Source organism: Anser brachyrhynchus (genome assembly GCF_964034855.1).
Source record: "Anser brachyrhynchus genome assembly, chromosome: 4".
Taxonomy (NCBI): Eukaryota; Metazoa; Chordata; class Aves; order Anseriformes; family Anatidae; genus Anser; species Anser brachyrhynchus.
In genome coordinates this window covers 38,744,347-38,761,040 of record NC_137698.1, presented here as the reverse complement: position 1 = coordinate 38,761,040, position 16,694 = coordinate 38,744,347, and the positions used below count along the sequence as shown (strand labels likewise).

Here is a 16,694-nt window from a genome sequence, read left to right as displayed (position 1 = left end):
TTACCTCTTACGCCTAAGCTTGGAGAAATGTATCATATTTCCTAGCATTATGAATGTTCTCGTTACCTAGAAGCTATTCCATTTTCTAAATCAAATTCCATCCTAATCTAGTAATGGGAGGAGGCTCTGCATCCACCAGAGCACAGTACACAAACCACAGCATGTTGTCAGCAATGACATTCAAGCTATACTCTGTTGTCTTGTTTTAGTCTGGCAAACTTGTAGTACCCTTTCAGAGGCGACAAGAATTTAGACTAGATGGGAGCAGAACAAGGATGGAGGTAGATGGAAGTGCAGGAGGAAGCTACATGCAGACTGGGGTGGTGAGTTGCCTCCCACTGACGGGGAAGGGATATATCTTTTTGTCTCTGCAGCACCACTTCATGAAATTCACCCATGGGCTCGTGTATCTGATTTACACTGCAGAAATTATCCCATGTCTGGACTGCTGAGAGACGTGAACTAACAGGCAATGGGGGAGCTCACGCACCTGAAATTTTGGCAACAAGCTCGCTTGAATCCAGTTTTCTCATCAGCCAAATAATTAGTGGCTGGCTCCACATAGTGGTTTGTCATGTAATTCCACTGAGTAGGGGCTTGGCATTTGGTATTTTCTCTCTCAGAACAGCACTGTGCTGTTTTTCCAGTGAGGTCCCATTTGCAAGCCTGAACAGCCGAGCAGCCTTTGCAGGAGAACAGGAAAAGCCAGCTGGAGTCCTTCTGGCCACTGCCAGTCCCATTCGTGGCTGGAGAGCTGAGGGGTTGGAAAGGTGCTTGTGCCCTAGTGCACATCAGTGAGTGCGACACTGGGTGTCTGCAGAGATAAGGAGAGTGTATCTGTTGTGGAGTTTGACTTGACATAACCTCAAGGGTACACTGGGATTTCTAAGAACAAGACAAAACAAATAACAAAACAAATAAACAAACAAAAAAGAGCTAAATGTATGGAAATATTATGCCAATCCAAATCAGTGTCTGGCACTTAGGAAATAAACACGCACATCCCACATGTGTTGGCTTACAAATGTTATGGCAGTAAAGTTTTTGACACACGGCTATGGAAAGCTCCACTCTGCCAGTTAGAACAGTTACTTCATGCCCCTTCTGGAGGCTTCTTCCTGGTAAGAGGAATCTCACAAAACTAAAAAATAAAAGAACTTTTTTTCTACTGAAACTGTCTTATTTTCCTCAATTCTCAGCTGATTAGCAGCAATCCGAGGCATACAGATTATGACTCATGCTCCTTCGGCCCTACAAGTGTTTCTGGGTGTGTGTCAAAATCAGTATGCATGCTGATGAGATGTAGCCATTTACCTGGCTTTTCAGGGTGCTACAACAGCACAGAGACTTCTCTTAAACCTCGTTCGGAGGCTAACCTACCTATCTCCTCTTTCAATCCTTAAATATGAGCTTTATTTAAAGGACTAGGAGAAGAAGAAGAAGGCGGCACGTGCCCATTTTAATTTCCAACTTGCAGGTTTGCAGGTGAGCCTGTTTTTGCACAACACCTGCCTGTTGCTAAGACAAAGTCTGAGTTCCGAGAGTGCTGCAGTGCAGCTCCATACACATTTTGCTAGAGCTCAGTACTGGAGCTTCAGAGGAATCCTCTGGCAAGGGAAGAAGGCCAAAGGCAGACTCAAACCTTGCTGTTTGCTTGTATCCACCAAACCTTTGCTAATATTTATTTACTTATCTGAAAGTGAATATTAATCTTCAGTGCTGAGTGAGGCTTTTTTAAGCCATGACAAGCCTGCTAAAAGTATCTCGTTTCAGAAGAAGTCGCAGCGAATGAGATGCATTACTGTAAAGACCTTGTCAGAGCGTGTGCCGGGCACAGCAGTGTCGTTTGGTACCCCTTTGTTAAGCTTTGGCACTGCACTGCTCAGAGGCTTTGATTTCAGTTACGTAAGCCTCTGTGTCGGGCTGAGAGGAAGCCAAGCTGATGCGCACAAATAATGCTGGACTTGTGTACTGTAAAATGCATGACTAAACGCTAACCAGAAACTTTCTGACGCTTGTTTACAACAGGATGGGTTCCTGCCTGCTTCCAATTTTGCAATCTGTTCTCTCTGCGGGACGCGCGGGGTTAACTTGTAGCTTTCCGTTGAGACATGATCCCAGAATTGGTACCAATCATCGCTTCTGGGAACCACATGTGCTTCTGGGATCTGGAAGCCGTTGACAATCAGGGCTTCTGCTGCTCTTTTGAAGGTGCCACCAGATGCGACTCCAAATGCTGAGCCCTCAGCTTCAACCAATCTCCCCTTCCACTGGATTTTCAGCTGTTTCATGTAAGCTCTGTCTCACAGTGCCATGAGTAGGCTCTTCCTTGCTCTGTCTTGGTGTGGACCGGTTGTAAAAATAAACCAGGCAGTACACAGGTGTTTAACAGGGCACTGGGGGAAAGGAGAAAGAAAAAAAAAAAAACAAAAAAAACCAACCCTCCCCCTTCCTGAAGATGTATATATAATCTATAAAGGCAAAACCAGCAAGTCAGCTAGCGATAGAAGTTATACATTCAATTACAACATCATTTAATTCTTTCCAGGTTCCACAGAATGCAGATGTGCCACCTTCATCTTTGTGTCTATAAACATCCCTCACTTTTCATTGGTTTCCAACAACCTCCCAGACCACTCTTCCCAGAGACTAGTCTGACTTGCTAACAAAAAATAAAGAAAGTTGAGTTTCCATACAATGCGATAGTGCTAATCATGTCCTTTCAGTTTGCTGAAACATGGGCTATGCAGACCTCAACAAATCAGCAATTATTTCCTCCAGAAACAAAAATTCTATATGATTTTATTTAACCTTCAGTTTACAAATCTATTCTAAAATGGTCAAAAAAAAAATCTAATGTGTACATTAGTAATATGATAGGTAGATTGGCAAAATGCGGCCACAAATCTGCACAGCCCCCAGCTGCCTCGCGTGTGCAGATCCCATGTGAAAAGCTGGGTTTGTTCTGGTCACCAGCAACCCAATCACACGGGACATCCCTTTGTGGTAACTTAAGCTCTCCATACTTTTGCTGAAAACGTGCCTCAACAACAAGCAACCTGTTTGGCATCCCGTGTTAGTGGGAACTGGTATTGCCTCCTACAGCTCATGTTCAGGCAATGTTTAGAGCAACTTGGGCAGATTTTTTTCCTTGGCATTTTTTTCCTTCCATATATACAAGCCTTCTTTAGAAATTCTCAGGGCTGTTCTGACATTGTGCTAATCCACAGTTACTGGTAGATCAGCTGTGCCCTGCAACAGGAGGAAATTAAAGTTACTGCTGTGGAACAGCTGCGCACACTACTTGCTTCCAAACACTGCTGAGAGCACCCGCTACTTTTTTTCCTTAATAGTGATGCTTCCAAATGTATGCTGACGATATAGTAGCGAATAATTTTTAATGCACCCACCTAGTGCTGAAGGAAGGGCTGCATTCGGATCAGCTTGCCCAGGGAGGCATGCAAGTCTGGCTATAAAGCCGTCAAAATAAGCGCTCTGCTGAGAGGGCCCATATCGTGTTAGCAAGGACATCCACCTGCACAGAGACAGTGCTCCAAATAACTCAAAATTTGGGTTAATTCTCAATTAAAAATGTAGACGCTGAATCTCTTTCTTCCTCCGAAATGCAAGGTTGGCAATATCACTAGACCTAGGGGCAGAGAAAATGCTCTTTTGATGAAGGATCTATTCTTGGCTGCGTGACAGACCCCCTAGGGAGCCTGCTACAGGTCACTTCAGGCAACGCTTCCCATAACATTTTGCCCTGGCACAGGTCTACTTACAGTCAGTGACTTCTGCTTGCGCAGGAGAAAACCACTTCTAGGTACTTCTGAAAAACCTACACGTAACCCTCCGGCAAGCTTGAAGAGCTTCTCACCAACTGTAAAGCTCCCCTCTGTCTCCATCCCTCAGTGTATCCACAACACACACGGCATAGATGTGAAGATGTGGGATCCTGGCCATGTAATCTGTTTTGAAGCTAAATTAATGTTTGTAAAGCATTAAGGTTCTCAGTTATATCAACCTGAGGTGCTGCTAGTAGCTCGGAGCTTCTTGGGCTGCAGACCTACCAAGTGAGTGCAGAAAGACGGGGTGGGCAGATGCACATCCGTTCAGGGTGATGCACACCTCCAGCGTGCTCCCTCTCGCTGCCTCTGTTATTTTGGCCGGCCCGTTACCACGAGCTAAGGCAAGCGCTGCACCGATATCTGCCCTCCCACCCAGAAAGCTTGGGGCCAGCCTCGGCAGTTCTGGTGGCTGTGCTTCAGGGAGAACTGGCAGCGTAACTCATCAAATGAACTGAGTCATCCTCCACGCACTCCGAGAAGGATTATGACCGATGGTAATTGCTTGTTACGAACAGGCACCCACCTGTAAATCCAAAAGATTTACTTCTGCTGCACGTGGGTGAGGTAGTCTGCCCAGGTTATATCATATTCCTTGCTTGCACCCAGCTCACTTTTAAGATGGATCTCCTTCCTCATAGAAGCTCATGAAATGCTGCCTAGTTCTTGTCTTTATTTCTAAAGCTCCAGTGGTTTTGTTGGACAGATGAAAGGCTACAGTAAAAGCTTATTTAATGTGTAAAATGAAAAGCAACAGGTTTGATAGGTCCCAGAGCAGGGAAAGGGCAAGGAGGCTGTTTTGGGAGTGTAGGTAAGAGTCCCAGGTACCATCAGAAAGGACACTGTGCAAACACGGGAGAATTACAAACCCCAGCTGTGCAGGAGGGATAAAATCGACGCACACCCAGCTCGCTCTGGCCATCTTTCCTCCAGAGCAGTGCCCCAATACATGTAAGAACAAATGCTCTTTGATGCACCCGTCCTGGGCGGGACCTTCTCCTAACACAAAGCAGGAAGGTTGGCACAACTTCTGAGGCTCCAGATCTCCCTCTTAGGGTGCCGAAAGTCGGCAGCTGCCGCACATTCCTGTCCCCACTGCCCTCTCTCCTGCAGCGTCCCACAGAGCGGAGGCTGGAGCGTAACTCCTGGCGTGCTTCTGCAATCCTGCCTGGCGTTCACAGCTGCTTTGCTGTAGGGGAAAGGGCAGGGCTGAGAAGCAGCCCCGTGCCAGCCACCGGCGCACAGAGCCCGCAGACACAGCGCGTGGATGTTCGGTGCCGTTGGGAGCAGCTACTGACGGCTGCGGATCTGCACGCCCAAGTAGCTTATCGAATTATACCTGGGCCTTGTCCCCCTCTGCAGTCAAGGCTCTGCTGGCGGTTCCAATTACAAACTCCCTTTGTCACAGGTTAATAACGGAGCTGTAAGCACTCAGCCTATGGCAGCGTGCTGTAGCCGCAATTTCTTGGAGGACTTTGTTCTTAAAGCACGTCATCTCTGGGATTTTTTTGGAAGAACAGATTGCAAATAGTAAGAGAAACAATAATAATAATAATAATAATAATAATAATAATAATAATAATAATAAAACAATACACACAGAAGCTCACTAGGCTCAGGAAACAGAAATCTGACTTGGCTTATGGAAGTTTTTTCAGCATTTTTGCACTTTTACTTTAAAAATGCTTTTCACCATTTACCAACTGGTCACTGTGCATTTCAGTGCATTAAGGACCAGGACTAAAATATTTAAAGGATCACCTTTGGAGATCCTCTGTGTTATGGTGTCTCTAAAACATGTTTATTTTTGCACTCCTAGGAAGGGCTGTAGCAATTACAGAGAGAGGCTTCTATGCAAACTAGTGAATCACTGACTCCTGTTTGCGCTAAATTGTAATATTTGCCTACAATATGTAACAGGAATAAAATAACATTAGTGTTTTGCAACTGGATTCAATAATAGCAGTGGCATCTAATTAGTTCCCGTCACCAGAGGGCATTGGAGGACAAGCTGATTTTCAGAAGGCAGAGGCCCTAGCCCTTCAGTTAAACCAGAGAACATAAACAAAGCCAGCCAACCCGAGACTTCCCTTTTGTTGATACAAAACCAACAGCTCTGGCACACGCAGACAGGGAGCTGGATTTGCCCCATACGGAGCTGCAGGCTGTGGGGCCATCACCTTGCTTGTTCCCCTGCAGCTGTGCACACATCTGGGGACAAGCTTCAGCACAAATTAGGAACGTGCTAATGACTGAACGGCGCTTCAGAGATGGCTGTGCACCAAGTCACAGCCGTGCTGGGACGACTCAAGGTACCAACCACTCACCAACAAAGAAATGCCAGCACTTGGCAATCGGCATCCCAGGTCCCCAAGTGCAGTGCAACGGGTTATTTCAGAAGACAGTGAGGGAAAGCAAGGCAAAGTGCCTGGTGACCTTGTTCCTGGAGGGAGGTGAGCAAGGGCCTGTCTGGGGCAAATCTGAACTGCTGGTCCACGGCTCTCCTGCCCAGGCCAGCTGTCTTTAGTGCTCCTGTTGTGTACATGGTGGCTCTGAGGCTCTTCTAGGCTCATACAGTTTCCTTCTGCTTCCTAATCTGATTCATGAAATTCATTTCTATGCTAAACACAGGCTCAGAGGTTTACAGCAGGAGAGGATTTTCTTAGACTGCCTCTCTTGACTGAAGGGTACCTCTTCAGATTAGCAAGGGGAAAAAAAAACCACCACCACCAAAACAAAACAAAAACCAACACAATCTGAGCCTGGCAACAGCGTGAAAAGCATTCATTTGGTGCCAAAATAGCAAATATGTTTCAGTTCTCAGAAGGAGATACCACCCATTAGAATCAAACAAGGCTTTCTGTGCATTATGAACACTTTGCTCCTATATGGGAGGGAGCAGACAAGTGGCTCTGGTCTGTTAGCACCGTAAAATAGCAACGCTCATTTGTAAACTATGACGGTGGCAAATTTATTCCACATGCCAGATCCCCAAAGCTATGAAATCATTGACTTCAATTAGAAAGCGAATGCTGCCATGTAGCAGTTAAAGGCATTGAGGTTCAGGGCAGGGGTTCTTGTGCTTTTCAAGCAGGGTCAGCTCAACACCCGTATAATAATGTTCCAGGTGGTAGCAGGCAATGGTTTAAGTCAGATCGTGTTCTGCTACTTCATTTTTCCTTTAGATGCGTATGTTTTTTTATTCCAGTTCTCCCTTCATGCTTGCTATATGCTAGGTAATTACAACAGTCAAGCACAAAAGGGAAAGCAATGAGGTGTATTTCATTTCCTCTTTCAGATGTAGGGCCCTGACAACTGTACTAAATGCACTGATCAATGTGTGGACCCTGCCAGTACATCACACACTCAAGAGGTAGCATGTATGCATTGACAAAAATGTTAATTCATTGGCTTCTCTTAAAAAGACAAGTGGTCTTAAAAAAAAAAAAATAAGTACTGGAAGTTGTCACATTGACATTGTTTTGGATGACAAGAAAGAAAAGGACCTGCCTTGTAGTTCTTATACAGAATGCTTCCAAGTTATCCCTGAAGTTTGAAATAAAGGGGATCTGACATGAGTTCATGACTTGTGTTAACATAGGGATGTGCCTGAAAAAAAAAGTACATCCCATTCTCTGTTCTGTATAAATTGCCTTATTCTTCTTTTAAAGAACGTAAGAAGATTTTTTACTCTTCTTATAAATTTTGGTTTATAAGCTGGAAAGGCACAATTTCTCAAGATTACTACATCCCTAAATTTTTAGCTTATAAGCAATAGAGCAAACTCAAAACTGCAAAAAGCAGGGATTAAATAAAGCAACACCTTTGTTGAGACCTGTTTTTTGCACTGATCTGAACACTTCCACTAGTGTGTTTTTAGCAAAAAAATTATTTCAAGAAACATCAAACTTTAATTTGAAACGTAATTTCTGCATTTTAAACCAATGTAAAATCAATTTATCCTCCAAGTAGAAGTAGCGCTTTAATTTCAAAATATAAAAGTGTTTGGGATATTAATCTTTTTCCCCATTAAAAAGCTGGCCTCCTTCCGAACCCCTTTGGGGAAGAGCAAGGTTTAGAGTGAGTGACAGGTAAAAACAGAACCAACATCTGAAAATAATACTAGAGCTAGCAAATGCCAAAAATGAGATCCTGATTAAGAAGCAAAAGAACAATAATGCCCCCAGGAAATTAGGAAGGGATGAAGTTCCAAAGTGACCTAAAGTGCTTTTCTTTGCTTTCAAACTAGCATAACTCATGAACGATACTGGAACAATACAACTTATTGTATTGGAAGTAAATTCCAATATTCTACACCCATGGTCATGCTGTGATTATTTCAAGCTATATTTTATAAAAGAACACTGCTTACATAATCATGTCCACGTATGGTAATGTGTGCATAGCTTTAACCACCAGGGAAACTAAACACAATTTATATGATGATGCACATCAAAGTTAAGATAGTGGAAATCCTACTTCCCAACCTGCAACTCCTGACTTTGGCACATAGAATAATAAATAAAATGGTAAGGGAAGGCCTAGTTATTTTCTTCAGTCATTTTTCTTTTAAGACTAACTGAGCAAGGCTTCCTAAAGAAGTATCAGTTAGAGAAAATAGACCAAAACTTGCCTCTTGGTCCTCCTCTAGAGCATTGTTTTTCCACAACTTCGGCAAATAACCTGCAGCCTCTCATCTCCTCTTTGCTCCCTTCTCATTTTGAGATGCAGGTGAGGGAAAAGAACAGCCTTGGGTGCTGCAATTCCAACGTTCTCCTTGCAAGTGGCAAGGAAACTCTCTGTGCGCCTGCTGTGTCTCCATGGGCATTTCAATAATTTGCAGAAGCCATAAACCAGCCTTGTGAGACAGGTCACACTTGAGCTGTTCCTGGTCAGAAATAGCAGCTAATACATGAAGCACTTGTGTGTAGCTCCCACTAGTCCCCATCAGAAATACCATTTTTTCTGACAAGTGGTGCAGACAGGATTGTAGCAGGAGAACATTGTCAGACAGGCTAAGTGCTAGGGGCTACATGTCTGTCTGGGTTTTGTGACAAATTTTGAGAGCAGGAACTGAATTTGGGATTAATAGAGACATTCAATTCTTTCTTGCTCCGTCCTTTGTGTAAAATATATTGACAAATAAAGTGTTGTCACTCTGAAGTCATCGTGGTACCAGTGTCATGGGCAAGGACCTCACTGCATAAGGTACCAGTGAGCAAAGGAGAGCAAGGACAGGAGCAATTTGCACATGCTATTGATTACACAAGGTATAAAACAAAGAAGAATCAGGCCTCTGAAATGCAAGGAAGTGAAGTGCATAATGCTGCTTAGGAATAGGCAGAAATGGAACATATTATATTTGATAGATACAACACATACTGTGTAGCTTCCCAGGAGTCCCCCCTTCCTCCTCAGGAAAATAACTAATGGATTTTAGGAGTTGAGAGGGCATTTTCTATCAGAGGGGTGTGAGAGTGCTGTGGAATGGAAGAAAATATGATTGTCATGTGCAGCAGGGAGAATTGCTCCACGCTCATGTCAGAGGCCCACGATCTCAATGGAAGATATTTATAACTCTGCCTCTGAAGAAGATGAAAGTAGTTCTGATGCTGAAAAAGGGAACAAAAAGTATTACCTAAAAATAAATGTCCCAAGTCAATGCTACCTATTTCTACATTCCCTGTTTTGGAGCTGGTTAAATGAACTATATCGAGAAACATTTGGGTTGTTCAAAGAGTATTAAGGCCATTCTAGAACTGGAATGGCTTTTATTTTCAAAATCTGCTAATTTATCAGCAATTACCTGTACTCTACAATACCCTCTCACTGTGTTGAGAAGGGCAATTCAGTCAGCACAGGGATATTATCTGATCCAGACAACCACCAGGGTAAGGTGACCAATAAAAGTACACATTAATTGCACTCCCACTTTACATGGTTTAACTCCTGCTAGCCTCTGCATGAGCTTTACCAGGTCATGCTTTGAGCAGACACTCCTTCCCCTCTTTACTGCCAGTTCTGTTCCTCCTGCCTTCTCATCTGGTTTACAGGCTAACCCTGGTTGTATCAACAAAACTTCCAGGTGGGGCACAGAGGTACTGGGGAGGAACAGGCCACCAGAAACAAAGAGCTGGTTTGTCACACCCAGCTCTGAGAGTCTAGCCCTTCAGTACTGCCTTAAGTAGCTGCGCTTCAGCAGGAATATGGGTGCATAATGCTGTGGTTCCTGCTCTTCAAACTGGTGAAACCTGGCCTAGAGAAACAGTAGGCAATGTGCTTGAGCTCTTCAGGCTTCCTTCCTCCAAGGGAACAACTGATGATAGTTGATGGCAAAATTGAACTTAAGCAAATTGATTAGCACTAAAGGGCTGGTCCTCTGCCTGGTGATCCTGAACCACTTCTAAGTGGTCTCTGGAAGGTGACTTAACAACCCCAAGACCATTCTACATTTCGTTTCCACCAGAAAACTCTTAGGGGGTTACAAGCTTAAGACAACCAAAAGCTACACACCACTGGACTGCGCTCGTTCATGAATTTCAAAGCACTCTCCACATCTGTGCAGAATTTCACAGGACTCCTCTTTCACAAGCTATTGTACCTACCTGAAGTGCAGAGCCACTGCTGACTAGGTGACTTGGTCAGTGCAGCCATGAAACTCTCTCAGATCTCTCAATTCGGCCATGGAGCAGTCTGTGTTTCAACAGAAGTGTGAATTAAAAACCAACCAACCACCCTCCACAAAATATACCTTTGCTCCTCTTTGCTGCAGTTTCCATAAAGGAAGGGCTGGCAGTGGGTTGCTACCACATATCACTTCTGTCCTGGTTTGATTTCAGAGAACTTCCTCCTAAATCAGTCTGTCTAGGCTAAACCAGTCTGTCTAGGCTAAGTGATCTGGATTTATGGCCTGTTTTCCTTCTCTGAGGAACAGCTAGGCCATATCGTTCTCTTCCTTCCCAGCTGGTGCAATACCACAAAAGTTGGAGCTGCTTCCTCCTCACAGGTGTACCTCTCTGTTGTGGTGTCTTAGTGCTAGGCCTTCATTTCTATAAAGGTCTTCATTTAAGGCCTTTCAAAGGCCTTCACTCTATAAAGCCCTTTCAAAAAGACTGACCTTAACAACCCCAACTGTGGGAAAACTGGATTCAAAAGTGGATTCAGACTCTTCCATCTTTTTTTCCAGCTTTTAGACTGGGACTTTCATTCCTCTGCTGACCCTTGTGCTGAGTAGAGATGTAGATCAGGCAACATACCTCAGCACTGTGCTCAGAAACTGTATCTGCATTCAATTCCAACAGATTAAAATATACAAATGATAACCAAATGTACAACCTAAAATGGATAGTGACGAGCAGAGCAACTCTGTATATACCTACCAACTGTAAAGCCAGCTCAATCATAAAAAGAGCTGCATGAGTTAAAAAAAATTACAGCCCCATCTTTTTTTTTTCTCTTTATTTCTTTTTTTTTTTTAAACTCTGCTTTACAACAGAGATGGCTTTTATGTTCACCCACAGCATGTGAACCAGTGGGGTGGATGTTTGGTTTATGTGCTAGGTTAGCTCCTGTGCTGCTTGTTGTGCTGAGCGCTACGTGACAGTCACCTGCTGAACAAAAGCACCTATCTCTCTTGCCAGGCAGCTACATGCATCCAAAACAGGTAATTTCTTAAAGTAAAGGAGAGGCTTCTACTCAGGAAATTAAACCAGCTCCTCCAGCTCAGCTAGCGGCGGGCCCACACCAGTAGTTCTGGCATATCCCAGCAGAGGGCAATGGCAGATATACATATGCATGTGTCACAGCAGAGCGCTACTCCAATATAAAACAAACTTCTCCCCTGCCTGTCAGATCTTTTCACGAGCTAGAAAGTCACTCAGTGCTAGCAAATGGAATAAAACCTATCTAGAGTTGAATCAAAGCTCAGCAGACGATCCAGCAGCACATAACTAGCCAGCAGCACGAACAAAGCCTTCCAGATCTGTCCTGAGCAACAAATATTTATCAAGAAAGGAGAAGCCAAGGGAGTACCTCAGCAGGATTTTCTGTGTAAGATCAGAGGAAAAAAAAAAAAGGAAGTCTGTCTTTCTTGCTGCAGTGTTTTAGAGAAAAACAGAAGACAAGTGAAGCTATAGTTCCTCTTCAGCACATCCACAAATGCAAACCAGAAAGACTAAACTGGACTTAGTGTGGAGGAGGAAAGTGCAGACAGATAAAGTAGAGAACTCAGACATCAGGAAAAGCCCTGGCTGCTTTATCTCTGTTCATGGAAATGTTTTCATTTGGAAATCTTAATGTTAGCATCAATGTCCTTTTAAAATGGACAGAAAGTGATTCAGAGCAGAATTTGTTAAATATATGAGCACATAAAAGCATTGTCCACAATTTGAAGCAGTTAAGCCTGACTGTCTTACATCAGATTTTTATACTTTTGAGTAGAAAGCCCTGGGTGTTTCAATTTGGGGCTGAAAAATAGAAACGCCCAGAACTAGCAAGTACTTCAAAAAAAAAAAAAAAGAAAAGAAAAAAGCTAAGACTGCATGCCATGTACACCAAAATGCAGTGACCATTCATTAATTATGCAGGCATGCCACAAAAGTATGTAAGAATATCTGTCTTAAACAAGGAAGGATGTGAAGAAATATTCCCAAATCCTTTCATGGCAATAACCATAAATAATAAGCAAGGACCGACGGGAGCAACCGCGGCTGTAATATTGCTCTCAGGCGTTGAGCTTACCTCAGCAGGCGCTGGAGGGGAGATGGCTGTCAGAGGAGGAAGGTGTTGCTAAGCAACGCGACACGGGATGGCGGCCCACTCCCCTGTCAGGCCCCAGGCGACGATGGCCGGGCTCTGGGCGTCGAAGCACAACTGCTCTGAGGGCCAAAGGAAAGCTGCGAGGGTCCACAGATGTCAAGGGGGAGAAGGGGAAGTGGTGGTGGGCTTGGGGTGTGAGCAAGCGGGAGAGGGAAGATGAGGGCAGGGCCTCTAGTCGGTGAGGAGAGGCCGCAAGGATCACGGGAAGAAATGGCGAGGGTGACGGGGAGAAAGGCAGAAAGGAGCTGAAGGCGTGCACACAAATGAAGCAGGAACTGAGCAGAGAGTCATGGGACGCGTCAGGAATATCACCGGTCCTAGAGAATTTGAATCAAAGCCTGCCTTAGATGTGAGAGGGCTGGACCTGACTTGAGTCTGCACAGGTCAGAGAGAGAACTGAAGGAAGGAAGATAAGAAAGAAGATATTCTCTAGGGGATGTCCTTTTCAAGACCTGCCCATGCAAATATGGCACCAACAACATCAGCTTCCTATGCTGTCTTTCTCAACGGAGCTGTGTCACGGTCCCCAGGTGCTCTCCAACCTGCCACCTGGGGTACAGCAAGCGTGAGGATGGCGCAGGGCCTGGGATTTACAGCTCAAGGGTGGCAGTTGGGTACCTGGCTCCAGGTCTTGTCCCTGCCATTAGCCTCCTCTGTTAGCGTGGCCAAATCGCACAAGACTTCCAAATAAGTCTCAGGGAACAGGGCATCCCACCTGACAGAAGTTTAGGAGCAGCTGAATGCTTAACTAGAGCAGGCACTTTGGAAAAGTGTCAGTTTTTCAGTTATGCCAACGACTGGCTCTGCTACATTCCCCTGGTAGCTGGGGTGAAGCAAGCATCACGCTGCCACTGGGTGCCAACGTTACCAACAGAGCCTCTTAAAGGATGAAGATGCAGGCAATAACAGCGGCACACCATCGTGAACACCTGTAACACAAGCTGCGTGGAAGAGCTGGCCAGGAGGGAGGGTCTGATTCACCACCTACCCGAGCAAACGCTAAGATCTGCCTTATCTCCTAGAGGCATCGGAAAAGGCTAAACATAAGCATATATAACAAGAGCACAATTTATGTCCCGCCTCCTAAGCACAGCTGATTTCTGCAAAGATGAAATTAAACTTCCTTATGCGAGTATGGATGAAAAGAATCCTTAGAGCTGAAGTCATCTACTAATTAAAAAAGATCTTTCTCCAGGGTTAGCAAGTTAAAAAATAGCAAGTGCTATGTTGTCTCAAATCTACTAGGAGTTGCGAGGGAGACAAAAGATGTACAACCAACATGTCCTCAAATCTCTTGCTGAATCTCCTTTAATCCCCTGCATTCCACATATCAGAGCAATCACGCTGGCATGGGGATCCGCTTCCAATTGGTCAATAGCAACAGGAAAGACTTTAAACCTCCTTTTGATCCAGACATAAGTCATACAGGATCTGCATCTCACAGACCGGCCCTCAATTCTCCCAAGACAACCTGCTGGAAACCAGAGATACCATGCACAGAGCCAGTGGGGCTGTGTGCTACAGGAAGTATTCTCACGTCTGGAAACACCACTGACTCTCAGCTCCCATAACTTATTAATGAGTTATTATTATTCATTGTTGAAATGCTGCCAATTTGTATTATACAGGCAGTCAGGCAAGATGATCATATTGGGCCACAGCAGCTTTAGCCTGTGAGCGAATCACTGAGCATACGCCACCCTGATTTCCACAGGGTGAAGCATCTAGGAGAGTTCCTTCTAATCTTCAGGCATAATCGTATGCGCTGACAAAAGAAATGTGACTTTGTATAACTCTCCCCTCAAACATTATGTGAACGCAAGGTCCATAACACCCCGTCTCCAGGCTGGTAGCTTTTGTGGCACACATTAAGTCTCTCACAAGGCAAGTCAAAGAGAAGAATGGGAAATAGCTTTGTATAGTGCATTTCCTCCTCTTCTGCTGAATGGGAGAGGCAGGCTGTACCTCTTCTCTGGAGATTTACAGGTTGTTCCAGAAACATTTAATTTAGGAGGATGTCTGAAACATGGGAGGTGAGGAATATTTAGCCCCTGCCTAGCTGTATGCCCCAGGTATTCACTGATCACCACGTACATGCAGCCTTTACACCGCAGTGCAGATGTGCTCATTCTCCATTTTCCTGAAAGGGTTCTGACAGTCTCTCTCAAGCCACTGCAATTGAGCTCCCCTGAGCTGAGACCAGGTAAAGACATTTTAAGGAGAAAAAAAATTGTGTGTATGTGGGATTGTGAAAAAGCACCGCTTTAACAAAAAGCAACCCCACATTGTAATTAGATGAAGGTACTTCTCACGATGATCCAGACTGTTTTTTGCTGCTACTTTGAAAGCCTGGTATGATTACAATTGGATATACTGCAAGATTGGCACAGTTTGTGTTTCATAAATACATGTAAAATACATACTCTGCTCTATCCCAATCCGGAATTGCATCCCAGATATGTTCTTGCAACATCCAAAGTAAAAAAAAAAAAAAAAAAAAAAAAGTAATGATACCCAAAGGCTTCAAAGAAATGTGAGAGGCCTGTGGGCATGCAAGAGTTTATGTGCATATAGCAACACACATTAACAGTGATGGGTGTTAAAGCACATCCGTCTTTTGTACACCCAGACAAGAACACCACGAACCAACTCTTCCCTGACTTGTATACAATATTGATGCAGGTAACATAAGGCTGCAAAAGGTGGGGAAGACTCCAAACCTTTGGCTACTACTTTATTTAATCCTTTTAAATCTGCTCTGCCACCACCACCAAAAATAGTCTGAGCTCATTGCACTGACATTCAGAGGATGGGATGGAAACAGGATCTGTCTTATTGTTTGGTAAAATGTCTGCAAAGCAGAGGACTCTGAATAATCAGGCCTTAAAACAGACTGTTCATCCCTTCTCTGAGGGCCAACGTGAAGTATGAGCATGACAGTGTCAGACAAGGGTGACAAACTAGTATTTAGGAGGTAGCAGGAGGGATATTTGAAGGAATAAAAGTATTTTCTTCCTCTTTCACCTGTTTCATAGTTCTGATCATTTTAAAGGCTGGGTATGGCCCAATGCCACACAGGCCCACATTCTTTGTTATATATTGTTTTAAGATAGAGTAAATTAATAAACCGCAGAGCTCACTACTGTTACTGCTGTAGCTAAACTGCTTTTGACACATGAGCTAGCCTCATACATTGTAATAGCGTTGATTTACCCTATAAATGTTTCCAGTGAAATATACGAGAGTTCAGATGTTTTCCCTTCCAGCCAGAAGCTTCTATTCTTCAGAGCCTGTCTCCTAGAGGTGTTTAAAAATAAAAGATGCTGCACTGCCAGTTGGGACTGGCCTTTAAGAAGCTACACCCCCAGCATAGACTGAATCCTGCCCTTTGCAAAGCTCTTTTCAGCTCTTCCAGAGACAAAAACTGAGCAGCTTTGACAGTGTAACTCCATTAAAAGAGCTTATTTGATCAGCCTGGTTTCATGCTTAAAATGCTTTTGGTCTCACTACCCCAACCATCTGCTCTCTTGTGACAGCAGCTCTGCCACCCTGCTGGGATCTGCCTTCACTGCTGGGTCAACAGCAGCTTCTCTACAGACAGAAGAGCCAGCCTTCTTGCAGAGGTCTGCCAGGGAAGCACAGGTCAGCAAGAGACACGAATTTCCCATAAATGCTGGGGCTACGCAGACTCCCAGCTCTGACACAGCTGCTCTGTGAAATTTGCCAGTCCCTTCCCTACCCAATGGCTCAGTTTCCACTGCTGTAAACTACGCTGGGAGAGACCGTTTGTCCCTGTGGAGCAGATGGGGGAAGTATGGTGCAGGACTAAAACACCACCAAAGCGTGGTAAGGTCCCACCAGTATTTCTGATTTCACATTGCATTTCACTGTTCAGAGCCTCTCTTCTTGCTATTTGGCTTTAGGCAGCTGGAGAAAACGCATGCATTTACAACAGCAGAGATAAGCAACGCACACATAAAATACATGCAAGCGGCGGAAATACAAAATCAAATGACATTCCTTAAGAGCAAG

At 44.4% G+C, this 16,694-nt stretch overlaps 1 long non-coding RNA gene across 2 annotated transcripts in view; it reads right to left on the bottom strand.

The window, feature by feature from the left end:
- The window catches only part of LOC308194749, a 34,281-nt gene that overhangs the window by 3,635 nt on the left and 13,952 nt on the right, over positions 1–16,694 (bottom strand). The window contains exons 1-2 of one of the 2 annotated variants that reach the window (XR_013950830.1): positions 12,585–15,419; positions 10,451–10,538 (exon numbers count right to left, since the gene is read on the bottom strand). This is a non-coding gene — a long non-coding RNA (uncharacterized lncRNA). Of the gene's footprint in view, positions 1–10,450; positions 10,539–12,584; positions 15,420–16,694 lie in introns of those variants that run through there. The other variant, XR_013950829.1, reaches the window with a different exon arrangement.